Source organism: Paralichthys olivaceus, chromosome 10 (assembly GCF_024713975.1).
Source record: "Paralichthys olivaceus isolate ysfri-2021 chromosome 10, ASM2471397v2, whole genome shotgun sequence".
Taxonomy (NCBI): Eukaryota; Metazoa; Chordata; class Actinopteri; order Pleuronectiformes; family Paralichthyidae; genus Paralichthys; species Paralichthys olivaceus.
This window is the reverse complement of record NC_091102.1, coordinates 11,470,382-11,482,345: the sequence shown is the minus strand read 5'-3', so window position 1 is coordinate 11,482,345 and position 11,964 is coordinate 11,470,382. Positions and strand designations below refer to the sequence as shown.

At 38.4% G+C, this 11,964-nt stretch overlaps 1 long non-coding RNA gene across 1 annotated transcript; it reads left to right on the top strand.

Annotated features, from left to right (window-relative positions):
• The first annotated feature begins 3,237 nt into the window (after positions 1-3,237).
• LOC138411939 (uncharacterized) lies at positions 3,238-3,971 on the top strand. The gene is made up of 3 exons (XR_011244431.1): positions 3,238-3,374; positions 3,474-3,512; positions 3,638-3,971. It is a non-coding gene; the product is annotated as an uncharacterized lncRNA (long non-coding RNA).
• The last annotated feature ends 7,993 nt before the right edge of the window (positions 3,972-11,964 follow it).

The following is an 11,964-nucleotide window of genomic DNA, read 5'->3' as shown; positions in this document are numbered from 1 at the left end:
AGAGCAAATGGGGCTTTATTCACTTACTAACAATTCTAACAATATCATTTTTCCATAGCTTTTTTGTTTTAAATTGTGGCCCCCTTTATGGCCCCTGATTTAGAAAAATCCTAGATCTGCCACTGTTCACCATCGCTGCAGTATTTATATAAACCCCCTTTTAAATGCACTGTATCTCTGGAATAATTATATTTTTCAAACATGTCACAAATGTTAATGAAACAGATGAAGTTAAGAGGATCATATAAAAGAAACAGCTGTCTTGGCAAACACCCATAATGCCCCTACTATACATATCACATTGTATTAGTCCCTGCTGTGTAATGTAAGTTAAATCTGCCAAATGCTAATCAGAACAAAACATATTTGATAGGTCATAAAAGAAGCAACAGGAAAGCACTGTTTAATTTTCAGCTGGTTCAAAGGAGATTCAATATGACTCAGGGTGGAGCGTAAAAAAAGAATTGAAACAAACTGCCATCTTGTGGCCACAACGTCAAACTGTAGTGATTTTGGAGGCCCAGATGAAAAAATCCTTGTCATGTTCACCAGCTGCTCATGGAGTCAAAAGTGTGTGTGGGTACAGCATAGACTGTATATAAAGAGGGGTACAGTTGGTTCTGGGGATGCTAAATCCGGAGGGGAGGGAACTATGCTCTTGCTTCATGAGGATGAAAGTGAATGTAACATTTGGAAAATGTATTTTTGGGAATGGTCGTCCAAAACTTTGTTTAGTTAAAGAAAGTCTAACAACACAAATATCCTTTTCCTGTAATGCTGAGTGAATGCTTCATATTTCCATCCTTATGTGTCCCAGTATAAGTCATGGCAGTGTGTTATTGAGCCAGTATTGTGTATTTTCTCAGCAGAGTGTTTTGGTGAAGTGTAGACAGAGGGAGGATGTAGCGTATTAATTCATAATAATTACATCTGTCAGTGGAACAACAGCAGAATATAGACGCCCATTTTGGGGATTCTGTGATTCTCCATCACTAAGAAGAGATGAATATATTTCAAGTATTTTTACAGACATTTAAACGTGCATTGTTGACTGTAGGTGTTTGTCTTTTTCAAGGTATTTTGGTTTACCTAAATTATTTCCTGAACTCACACTCAACCTTCACTCTGCTTTGACCCATCCTCAGGTTTACAGGCTGCATAGGACATATTGAACTGTACCAGGGTTTACTGAAGTTGAAGACTTTTCTTATGTTAAAATGTTTTTTCATTTGTTTACAGCTCTGTAGGCAGAAATGCTAAGTGTTGAATTTTGACTTACATTATTTAATGGCGGATATTTTTTGTTAAGATTAATTAATCTCTATTAATTTGTCTCAGGAAGATCTATTAGAATGAATACTCTGAGCCTGTACAGCAAGGTGTCAGATGATTTAAGCTAATGTGCAACATTCCTAAAACTAAGATCAGGGCTACAAGTAGACCAATTTGTCATTTGTCTTCTTTGCAAATCAATTGTACTATTTTTTTCGAAGTGTTTCTCATTATAAACAAAATTAACAAAGTTAATGAATAAGTCTTGCAAAACAAGAAGTCAACTCAACTAACAGACCTCCGGAAAATGTGAAAGAAGGCAAAATATAAACTGACCAAACCAAAAACAAACACAGGGGAGTGCCGCGCCCCCCCACCGTCCCCCCCATGGTGACAGAGCTCATGGTTTGGTCCTTTTCTTGGGCCTCTGAGTAAAATCAAGCTCCGCCCTCAGCTCAGGTGTTTTGCTGAAACAGGAAGGAGGAGTCCAGACAGGTAACCCAAACAAAGAGAAATTCATCAATACAATTCAAACCATCCGTTCAGTTGGAGATTCCCCGGAGTTTTTACTCGGGGAGTGGCCAAAGAAACTCTGCAGAAAGGCTGCCTCGGGACGTTTGCGTTCTCACATACAGCTCCTCCGAAGAATGTCCAGAGATTCTCTGGGGTTCATGTCTGAAAACAGCTTCTGAAGCTGCAGCACCCTCTTCTGGCAAAGCATCAAAATCCACTATATGTTGTAACTGGTAATCTGAAATCAGAGAGACATTGTTAGTAACTGTCCATCAGTTTAACAGGTTGTTTTTGTAACCTGGTCTTTTTCTTTCATATCTGACTTCCTGTCGTGGGGCTCGGCCTGACCCTGTTTACACCTGAGAGGAGGAAGAGCATAACAAAGAAGAGTCTTCCTCAGTGCTGTGTTCTCTCTCTTCCTCTGCACAGTCAGGCATCTGGCGCCCTCTGGCTTTGAGTTGATTCTCAGAAATGCTGATTTGAGGAAATTAGGTTTTTCTTGCAGTTGCTGCCGCCAAGAATATAAATATTTATATACAGACAGTTACAAAAAACATAAATACAAAATATAGGTAGGAGTATAAAATAAAATGTTTGTAAAATATGAGTGTTATAATATATCAACAAGCTGAATAATATGAAAAAGTACACTGGCCTGAGTGAGCTGGATCGTAATGATATCATTGATTTCAGAGAGTGATTCCACCCATGCCATGTTAAAAGCTAAAGGGTGAAATTTGTAGCCAAGTTTTATGTAAAACATTTTAATTTCATAATTTTGTCTGTGGTCCTTAATGGGATTATTATTAAAAAAACATATGCAGATCAAACATAATGAATTCAACCACTACAACACAGAAGCTCATGAGGTGTTACACCTGGTTCTACCTCAAATATTTAGCAATGACTTAAATCGCAATAATACACAATGTTAGAATTATGTGGGAGTGTTGCTGAACCCTTATCTGTTACTTTCTCCTCTTTATTTTTTCATGTTCGCCATCTTCTCTTGTCAAACAAATTGCTCTAATTATCTGAAATAATTTAAGAGGGCCTAGAAATGAAACTCGGCACAGAGGGGCCACATGCTTATTACAGAGCCACACAGAAAGAGCATAATTATTTCTGAAATATTAGGCGTTATTGCACTTCACGACACAAATAAGTAAACACTATCAGTAAATTGGATTGGGGGATTTGACAGGGCATTAAGTGGCTTCATTTCAGGGCCCAAACATATTTAATTCTTTCCTCCCAAATGCTGTTTAATACGGCATTACTCTGTCTTGGCATCATCATCACTACTAATGAAAATTTGGTGTTACCATGTAGCACGTTATATTAGCACCTATCAAATGGAAAAAAATAATGATGAAAAATGTGTTCATATACACTTCACATTATGTAAGAGTCATTAAAAGTGTCTTTCTCTGTATTTTTTTTTTGTCTTGTAGTTTGGGGGTTCACTGTGAAGTAAAGTGGTCTCCTGTCAGTAAAAAGCACCAGTGTAACCTGATGACTGATTGAATGGAGGACAGGCTACCCCTGACACTCAGCTCTGACCGCTCTGAATTATGCATCGCTCTCAGGTTAACAGAGTTCGGTATCCAGTGTCCCTTTTTCAACTCATCACAGTGATCAGATCTATCATGAATATTTCTCTCTTTACTTTTCTTCTCTTCATGCAGCATCGGCAAGAAACTCGTCGACCTATTCAGAGGAAAAAAGTGTGTTCAGAGTGTATATATCTCTATATTGTATATTACATGGGATTGATTGTGTGCATGCATCTTGGTGTATTTGTGTGTGAAAGGCCTCTACACATTACCAGGATTTCTGTGTCTCTCTTTAGGGAGCTCTCTGGAGCCTTTGTGAACAGCCTGTCAATTCAGTGCCCTCACAGAGCTGCTGATAGAGGCCCCCTCAGGCTGCAAAGGAAGTGAAACCCTGTCGAGTGTGGCGACCTGTGTCCCCCCTCCCCCCAGCAGTCCGAGTTCCCTGGTGATACAATTGCACCACGATGGAAATTCAATCAAGAGATGGACCAGAGTGAGAGGCGACCGCTCCCGTGTCCCTCTCTGGCTCGCCTGCTAATTGATTTTAAATAAAACTTTTAAACATGTCAGGATTAAAGAAACCTTGGTATTAGAAGGTGGGCTGCAGAGAGAATCATCAATTTTACTTTCAGCTGTGAGTACATTTATAATTCTATTTATGTCTATGTGTGTGTGTGTGATGTTGTGGAGCTGCTAATGGCATTGGCAAATTTTTATTCGAGGTGTGTAGTAATTACCACCAACCAACAGTCAAAGCTGTAAATGACAAATCATAACCACTACCATGCACTTATTCAGTGTTGATTGCGTCAAGTGTAAAGTGACAGTGATGGATGTTTTTCATTGGGGGGTTTGTTGCGGAGGCATCACTCATACAATCCAATAGAAGTGAGGGAGCCAGAGAATGGATCAACCTTGACGTGACATCCAGTATGTTTCACTGTTATGTGGATTTCATCATTTTATATTTCAAATACACTATCAGACAGATGGGTGTGTAGTAGGTGCACTTCTCGTTTTCCCAATTTAAATATGTTTTACTTTTTAGATTCTTTCTTTTTTATTATTATTGTATATATTGGTTTTTGCATTAACAGGACAAACACCAATCAACAAAACAAATAAATGTTAAAAAAATTCTGACTGTCGACAAACCTAAACTATTAAAAATAAAACACACTTCCATAGGTAGGTAGGTACAGGGTAAGAGAGATATGGGAGAGAGGAAGAAGGAGAGAAAATGAGAAAGAGAGTCTCAAAAGACATTCTAAAAAACAGGCCCAGAACGTGGACCAGGTTTCGTAAAACATTCAGGTTTTCCACAAGAGCTGAATTTATGTTTCTCCAGCCTAAGGCAACCCAATAAATCCGACCCAATGATTGTAGGTGCGCAAAAAGTAAATTTCCAACTGAGCAAGATGATCTGTCAAGCTAGAAGAGTGGCGTATACTGTATCAGATTTGGGATCGTGATATTGAACAGCCCGCTGGTAGAATCCTAAAGACAGCTGTAAGGGGGCAGGGTTCAAAGTCAAATCCAAATACCTCAGAGAAACATCTAAAAATGGATCCTCATAAATCTGACCTAAGTGCGCTGTCACTAATATACTGACTCCACTTAATACAATGACAGAAACCATTCCTATTTAAATAGTTTTTTTAGACTCATCCAAAGACTATTCTTTTAATCTATTATATATATTTCTCATTTAAACTCTTCTTTGACAGATATATAATCTAAAATAAAAAATATGTAGAATAACAAGACGGTACCTGGAAATAAGAATACATTTGTAAAATTAAATCAATTTAAGTTAAATAAATTAAAAAAAGAAAGAATAATAAAAAACTTATAGATTTATAGGGAGAAGAAAGTGAGAAGAAAGGTATATAGTGATATTTATCTATCTATCTATCTAGATAGATAGATAGATAGATGTCACTATCTTTATTGGCAGAGTCAATTCTTGAGTTTAACCACTGTCCTGTTTGCATGATTTTGAGAAGCAGCAGTTCTCACATTGCCCAGAGTAATTTAACAATGAGAACAATAAGTCTGACGAGTGATTTTAATGGTTGAATACAATCCAGCAGAATACAGAAATGCGTGATTTACAGTGTGTGGGAGCAAATTGTGTCATATTCCTTCAACGTGAGCTGCAGATGAATGTGAATGACAAGGTATCCATGACAACTATGACAAATGTGTACAATGGTAAATCCTGGGTTGGTTCTGTAACAAGCGATCTGTTGTGTGTCAAACGGATCATGAAGCGTGTGTCGCTGCCTGCAAGGACATTTTTCAGATGTCTCAGTCCATGTGACAGTGTGCAGCCAGTGTTTCTCTTACATTAATAATGAATAGCAGGAGGAGCTGGATGAACATTACGCTGTGTGGGGCTCAGGAGCAGTGAGCTACTGTTTCAGAGGGCTGGCTGTCTAGGAGCAACAATATGTAACAGTTGATATTTGTGCAAACTTCCGAGCCCAAGGTAGAAATACTTGTTGTGTGAAAGACGTTGTGATGTGGAATTAACCACAGGGCCAAAGGATAACCGCTGAGTCATTAGCACTTCATGTCTCTACACACTCGCAGTGTAATTGTCTACAACACCTCATGAATAGGAAAAGGATTAAGGTGGCAGAGCAAATGAATGAATCTCCTGCTGTCATGTCAACCACTAACTTTGTATTAACTGTATTTTACCACTAGATGGCTGTTAGTCACACGCATGAGAAGACTCAGCCTTTGCCTGACAAGACTATTTCATTGACAGGCTCTTTTGAAGTTACTTCTTCGACCAGAGTAGAACAGACATTTTACTTTAATTACTGCCAAAGAGAGAGAGAAAGACACTGACATCCCAAATTACTCCCAAAATGTATGTAAATTGCTGTAAAGACACATTTGGTCCTCCTCCACTGGATGATGCTGTTTGACCACCTTTTGCACTAATTTTTAATTACAGTTATGTAATCACATACCTGCTACAGGGCTGTCACTGGGTGGCCTTGCTGTAAAATTAGATGCAGGAAAAAAAAGACTGACTGAAATGCGTCAAATACAAATTAACGGTAGTATGTACCTACTAATCCCACAAACATCTGTCTGTACACAAACCGTTCATTTTATTGACTTCACACTCTATGGTAAATACCACAGAGAAGGCAGTGCTGTGCGACAATATATTAATACAAATTTAGTAAACAGGTGCACTCTGTTTTATTTCATGAAAACAATGACTGAAATCTTTATTGCAGATAAACCAGGTAGGATGAATACAAAGTTTTGCAACTTCACTCTGCAAAATAGACTGTTCATAACAAAGGTCTGCAGACAACGTACAAGGAATATAAAGTGACATTATGTTGTAGAAGTGTTTGATGAAGACGCACCAATGATGAGGAATCATTCTGAAGTAAACAGTCTATTCCTAACAGGCAGGTTTAGAACAGGCACTGCACTTTAAAACATTATTACAACATTCATTGAAAACCTGACTCCACACTTAATCCTTCACGAGTAAAAACCAATGCAATGGTGATATGTTTTAGTTAAAGATGATTAAATATGATGTGACTTACTAAATTTACAGCACTCGTGCTGCAGCAGTGATTTATCAAGCATGGTACATTTTGCATAACAGGAGCTTATGTTTAGTAAACAATTAAGTTAACATGAATCACTGTGGGCAGTCTGGAGATATCTCAGTAATAATAGGATTTTACCTCAGCCACTGTAGAGCACAACCAAATGCTTCTCCTCAGTACTACTCTACCTTTGTGTTTCAGTTGGTCACTTGCATACCACAGTGTAATGTTAATGAGGATATGTCTTGACTGCCCTATTAATTAATGTGAGCCAAAGTGTTGTGTATCAGCAAGTTGAACCTTGCACCTGACAACCTCAAGTTTACCACAGTTTAATGGTGTGTGGAGAGTTCCTGATGATGGCCTATTTATTTACCTTCACCAAGGAGGCTATGTTTTCGTCTGTCTTTTGTGTGTGTGTTCGTTACCAGGATTACGAGAAAACTATCGAACCGATATCCATGGAACTTTTTGATGGGTTGGCATGACTCAAAATAGTAACCATCATGATTTTGTCCAGATCAGGGGGCAAATCCAAAAGAAATTTTTTTCCACTGTCCTTCAACATTGTGAAATGATGTTTTTCAAATTATCATTGTTTTCACAGAGAATAATTCATGGATCTTGATTTTAAAAATATCAGGCAATGTTTCTAAATAAAAATCCAGATCTCGTAAATTGAAATGTGGTTTGACAATGGGACTGTTGGCCCTTGGCGGAGGTTTGAGTGCCCTTCTAACTGCTCAGTTTAGTTGGAGATGGAATTGAGTTCTTTTATGAATGGTTTATGTTTATGTGACACAGCATTTCGTAGCAGCCCTTTTCTTGCATGAATATATGTCTCTCAAAGCAAATTGCCAGCAGCGTGCTTATACGGTAAACTGTATCTACTTGATATACAGTATGTAATTCAAGGCACCGGACAGGGAGAGGTAACAGAGTCATTATTAAACCAAGCCATCACATATTTAGATATAATAATAATACTAATAATATCTTTATTTGTATAGCACTTATCTAAACAAGGTTACAAGGTTCTTCACACAAAAAGCATAAGATCAATTAAGTTGAATTTTAAGGGCTTAATCATGACATAATAAAAGATTTATAGAGAAACCCAAAAGTTTCCACTCTGAGCAAGCACTTTGCTGACTGTGCAGAGAAAAAACTCCCTCATTAACTGGAAGAAACCTCTAGCAGAACCAGACTTAGCAATCTCCAGCATCGGCAGACATCAATAAATCATTTGTAATTTTAAGGATAGCGGTTTCAGTACTGTTTTTTTATTATTGTCACACGCAGCTAAAGTTGGGTTAGTACCACCTTTTCAAGGATTCTGGATATGAAGGGGGGTTTTGAAATGGACCTATAGTTCTGCGGGAGTGATTGGTCAACATTCGGCTTTTTCTATTACCGATTACTTATTTTAGATGTTAGGTGGGTTGGATGTCAGGTGGGCTGGAAGAGGAACGCATGTGCGACACAAGAGAAACTAGTTGAAAATTACTAAAGAGAATGGCACAGGCAGGATGCTCTGCAATGTGCGGGTTGACAGTGGTAGTTGGTACAGTGTTAGTTCTGATGTCAACGATCTTTTGCTTTAAAAAAGAAGAAAACCTTTTACAGCCGGTATTTGAAGTGGCTAGCAGGACAGAAGCAGACAGTGCTAATGACAGAAATAATTTGCTCTTGCTTCTCCATTATTATAAGAAGTCAAGAGTCTTTTATGTACAAGTAATGGACAAGCAATTTTGTACATTTATTTTTTCCACTTCCTTTCCGCAATGATAAACCTATGAAGAGGTGTTAACAGGTCTTGTTTTAATAGGGGCTAGGATGTCTACTGTAGTTTGACAGAGATTATTAAAGATATTGAGTAAAACACATATAAAATAAATGCTCTGTATATTTATAGTTTGGTTTGATTATTTCAATAACACTTGTTTAATTTCTGCAAGTTTATGATTCCTGATCACTGTAGCCACGTTACTGACCAACATATAGATTCTCCTCTGGTGTTAGAACCAACAACTTTTGGAGACGTGTCGTTGGGAATTCAGGACTCGCCTCAGGTCTGGATTGTTAGCTCTGAATTATGGGTCAGCATACTTAGCCAGAACGTGACAAAAAAGTAAAGTGGACTTTGCCCTTGTGCTGGAGTGCAGCTGAATATATACCCACTGAACTAAACAAGGGGTCAAGCTATTTTGCCTTGCCACAGCTTGTCGCCGCAAGTCAACCCGGGTGAGGTGGAACAATGCAGTGAAAATAGAAATTTGTCTTTTTTGATTGATGAGTGTGAAAGCGTTGACAGGACCTGACTCAGGGATGATAAATAGGCATGGCGATGGAAAAAGTAAGCCAACTTTGTCATCTTAATAATAAGTCAATAAGAAGTGGTTATGTAATAAGATAATATTGTGGCTTTAATTTTGAAAGTTTTAAAAGTGTAAGGTAAAAGTCACTCTTCTCCATCTCCAGCCTTTTACCCTTTTACACTATTTATCAATAGATCTACTTCAGAGATATGGACTAATTTGTCATTAGGTTGCATTGGAGCACACTGAACATTTTATTGATAGTCATGTAGGTCACCCATCTTTGAGTCATGATGCTTCATCTTTTGTCACTTGAGACAGTTATTTTTAGGTTCTTTTTGAGTTTCCGTCGTGGCTTTTGGTGCCGAGATTGGGTGTCAGGCATGACGATGTCACAGGACAAGCAGGGGCTAAATATATGCTCTGTTGCTATGAATGTTGACATGATGTGTGGGTTTTTTGCCGCAAAATGTATCCTGTCATTGTCTAAGAAGCTTGTTCAACAAATTATATATGAGCGCTATCATAATGATCCCAGGTTACGTGAGTGGAATGGGATATTTGGGTTATTCTTGACCGCTGTTCGTCTCTGCTACTACTTAGTGTCAACTTTCACGTCTTGATTGTTGTATCCTTCAGGCAGGATCTGTCAGGGCTGCGTGTGAAGATTGTTCGCCTGCCATTATCTTTCCCTTCTTTCGCTTCAGCTCGTTGGTTACATAGCGCCTCAGAGGCGAAGAAACAAAATCTAGTGAGATGATGGGTAAAAAAGTGTCTGCTGATTATTTTACAGAAACCTGACACCATAATTGATGGACAGCGGTGGGTGGGAGGCAGTTAGGAGCCACGTACAGTATCTGCCACAGTACCCCCATAATGATCATAGGGAACTCATGCTTACCATTCCATTTTAATGAGGTTCCTCCTCTGCGAGAGTGACCCAGATTCAAGGAAGATGTAATATTTGTTTCTGCAGATAGAAGTTAAGTTGATAAAAGTGTGGTAGGATGTGTGAACCCTGAACGGCACATGAGAAGAAATCCCTGTTTACGGACACTGTGTCAATTTAATCACTCTAAAGGGCAATTTTCCAAAGAAATCTGGTCACGAAAGTGTTAATGCTTTTAATAATACTTTGGATGCCACATATTTAATTAAAGTGGTTGGAGCTTCACTTGGTTCTCCATATTAGTGAGTTAATCATCATAGGAAAAACATACGACAGAAATGAATGAAAGGTTGAATAAACTGCCACTTTGTCACTGTCACTATGACTGATCTGATTTTTATTATTAAAAATGACTGTGGAACAGGAAAGTGGTGAATATTGCCAGTGGTTAGCGAAGCTTTACTTTGATTTATGAAAAAAGGTCATTGCAGCGTGATCCCCTATAGCCCCAATTCAGCAAACATGTTGAAATATTTCAAATGCCTCGATGCATTCCAGTCACATGTTCAGCAGGAAGGAGCCCGGGCAAAATCACACCCGCCTTTCTCTTCGAGCGAGGCTAATGCACTCTGTACTTTTTTTTTTTTTTTTTACATCTCAACCTCACAAATGACCACACTGTGAGATGCAACATGTTAATTGAAAGTTCACACATGATCAAGGTTTTCTAAGCTTCAAAGAAGTGTCCTATTCACAAGACGACCATTCGGTTGCCATGGCAGAGCACTGGTATTCAGAGCTGCTCTGTGAGAGATTATTAAACCTGAAGGAATCTGACACCAAAAACAAGTCTTCAATCAAGTAAAATATTATGACTGCATTTCTAACCTCAATACTATTGCTGGATTTCTTTATCTTGCTCTTTTGATTTCAGCTGAACTGAATTCAACCCACAGTCATTAGCATAACGTGAATATGTGAAAAAACACAGCAGTTCTCTGAGAGTAACAAGTGGTGGATTGGGTGAAGTGTGGGGTCAGAATATCAGGATATAAGAATTTCAGGCTGACTGCTCATGTGGGAAATTACTTTCTCATCTTTTAGAGGAATTGCAAATTGCGAAAAAAAAAAACTTTTTGTAGCGATGAAGCTTTCTTCGTGTTCTGACCTCGCTGTGCACCTCAGTGATCTTAACTCTCCTGAAAGGGTTATGCTTTTATCTGAGTTTGTCTATTAGTTAGCAGCAGTACACAAACTACCATGAAATATCTTGAAAAGATGGGTCAGCAGAGAACCCATTCAAATGTGGTGCGGATCAGGAGGCCAATCCAGGACTTTTTTTTCTTTTTCTACATATTCACAGATTTCCCAGAGAATAATTCATGGATCCTGATGAAAAAAACAAGCAAGTAGAGGGATCTAATATCAATGAGTGTGTGCAATTTGGTGCATTGAATTTAAGGGGACTGTTGGGACTTGGCGGATATCTGTTTTAAGTGCCTTTCTGGTTTTAACTCAATTCAGTCTTGTGTGTCTCGGTTAATGTTGGATATTCTTTTCCAAAAGCTCGTAAACATGTGTGTTTGTGTGTGAAGTGAAGACATGTTTTAAGTTTAGGTTTAGTTTTAGGTTAGAAGCTACTGTTAAGGAAAGGGTTAGTCTCTAGGAAATCCAGCCAAGGTTATCGTATCCTCTAAAGTGAGAGACACAAGTGTGTGTGCTTTTGTGTGTGCGTGTATCAGAGCTTTCCTCACTCCAGTCAGGAATGAAGAACAGCTTTATTAGCATATACATTCAGCTACATCATACACAAACAGACATAGAAG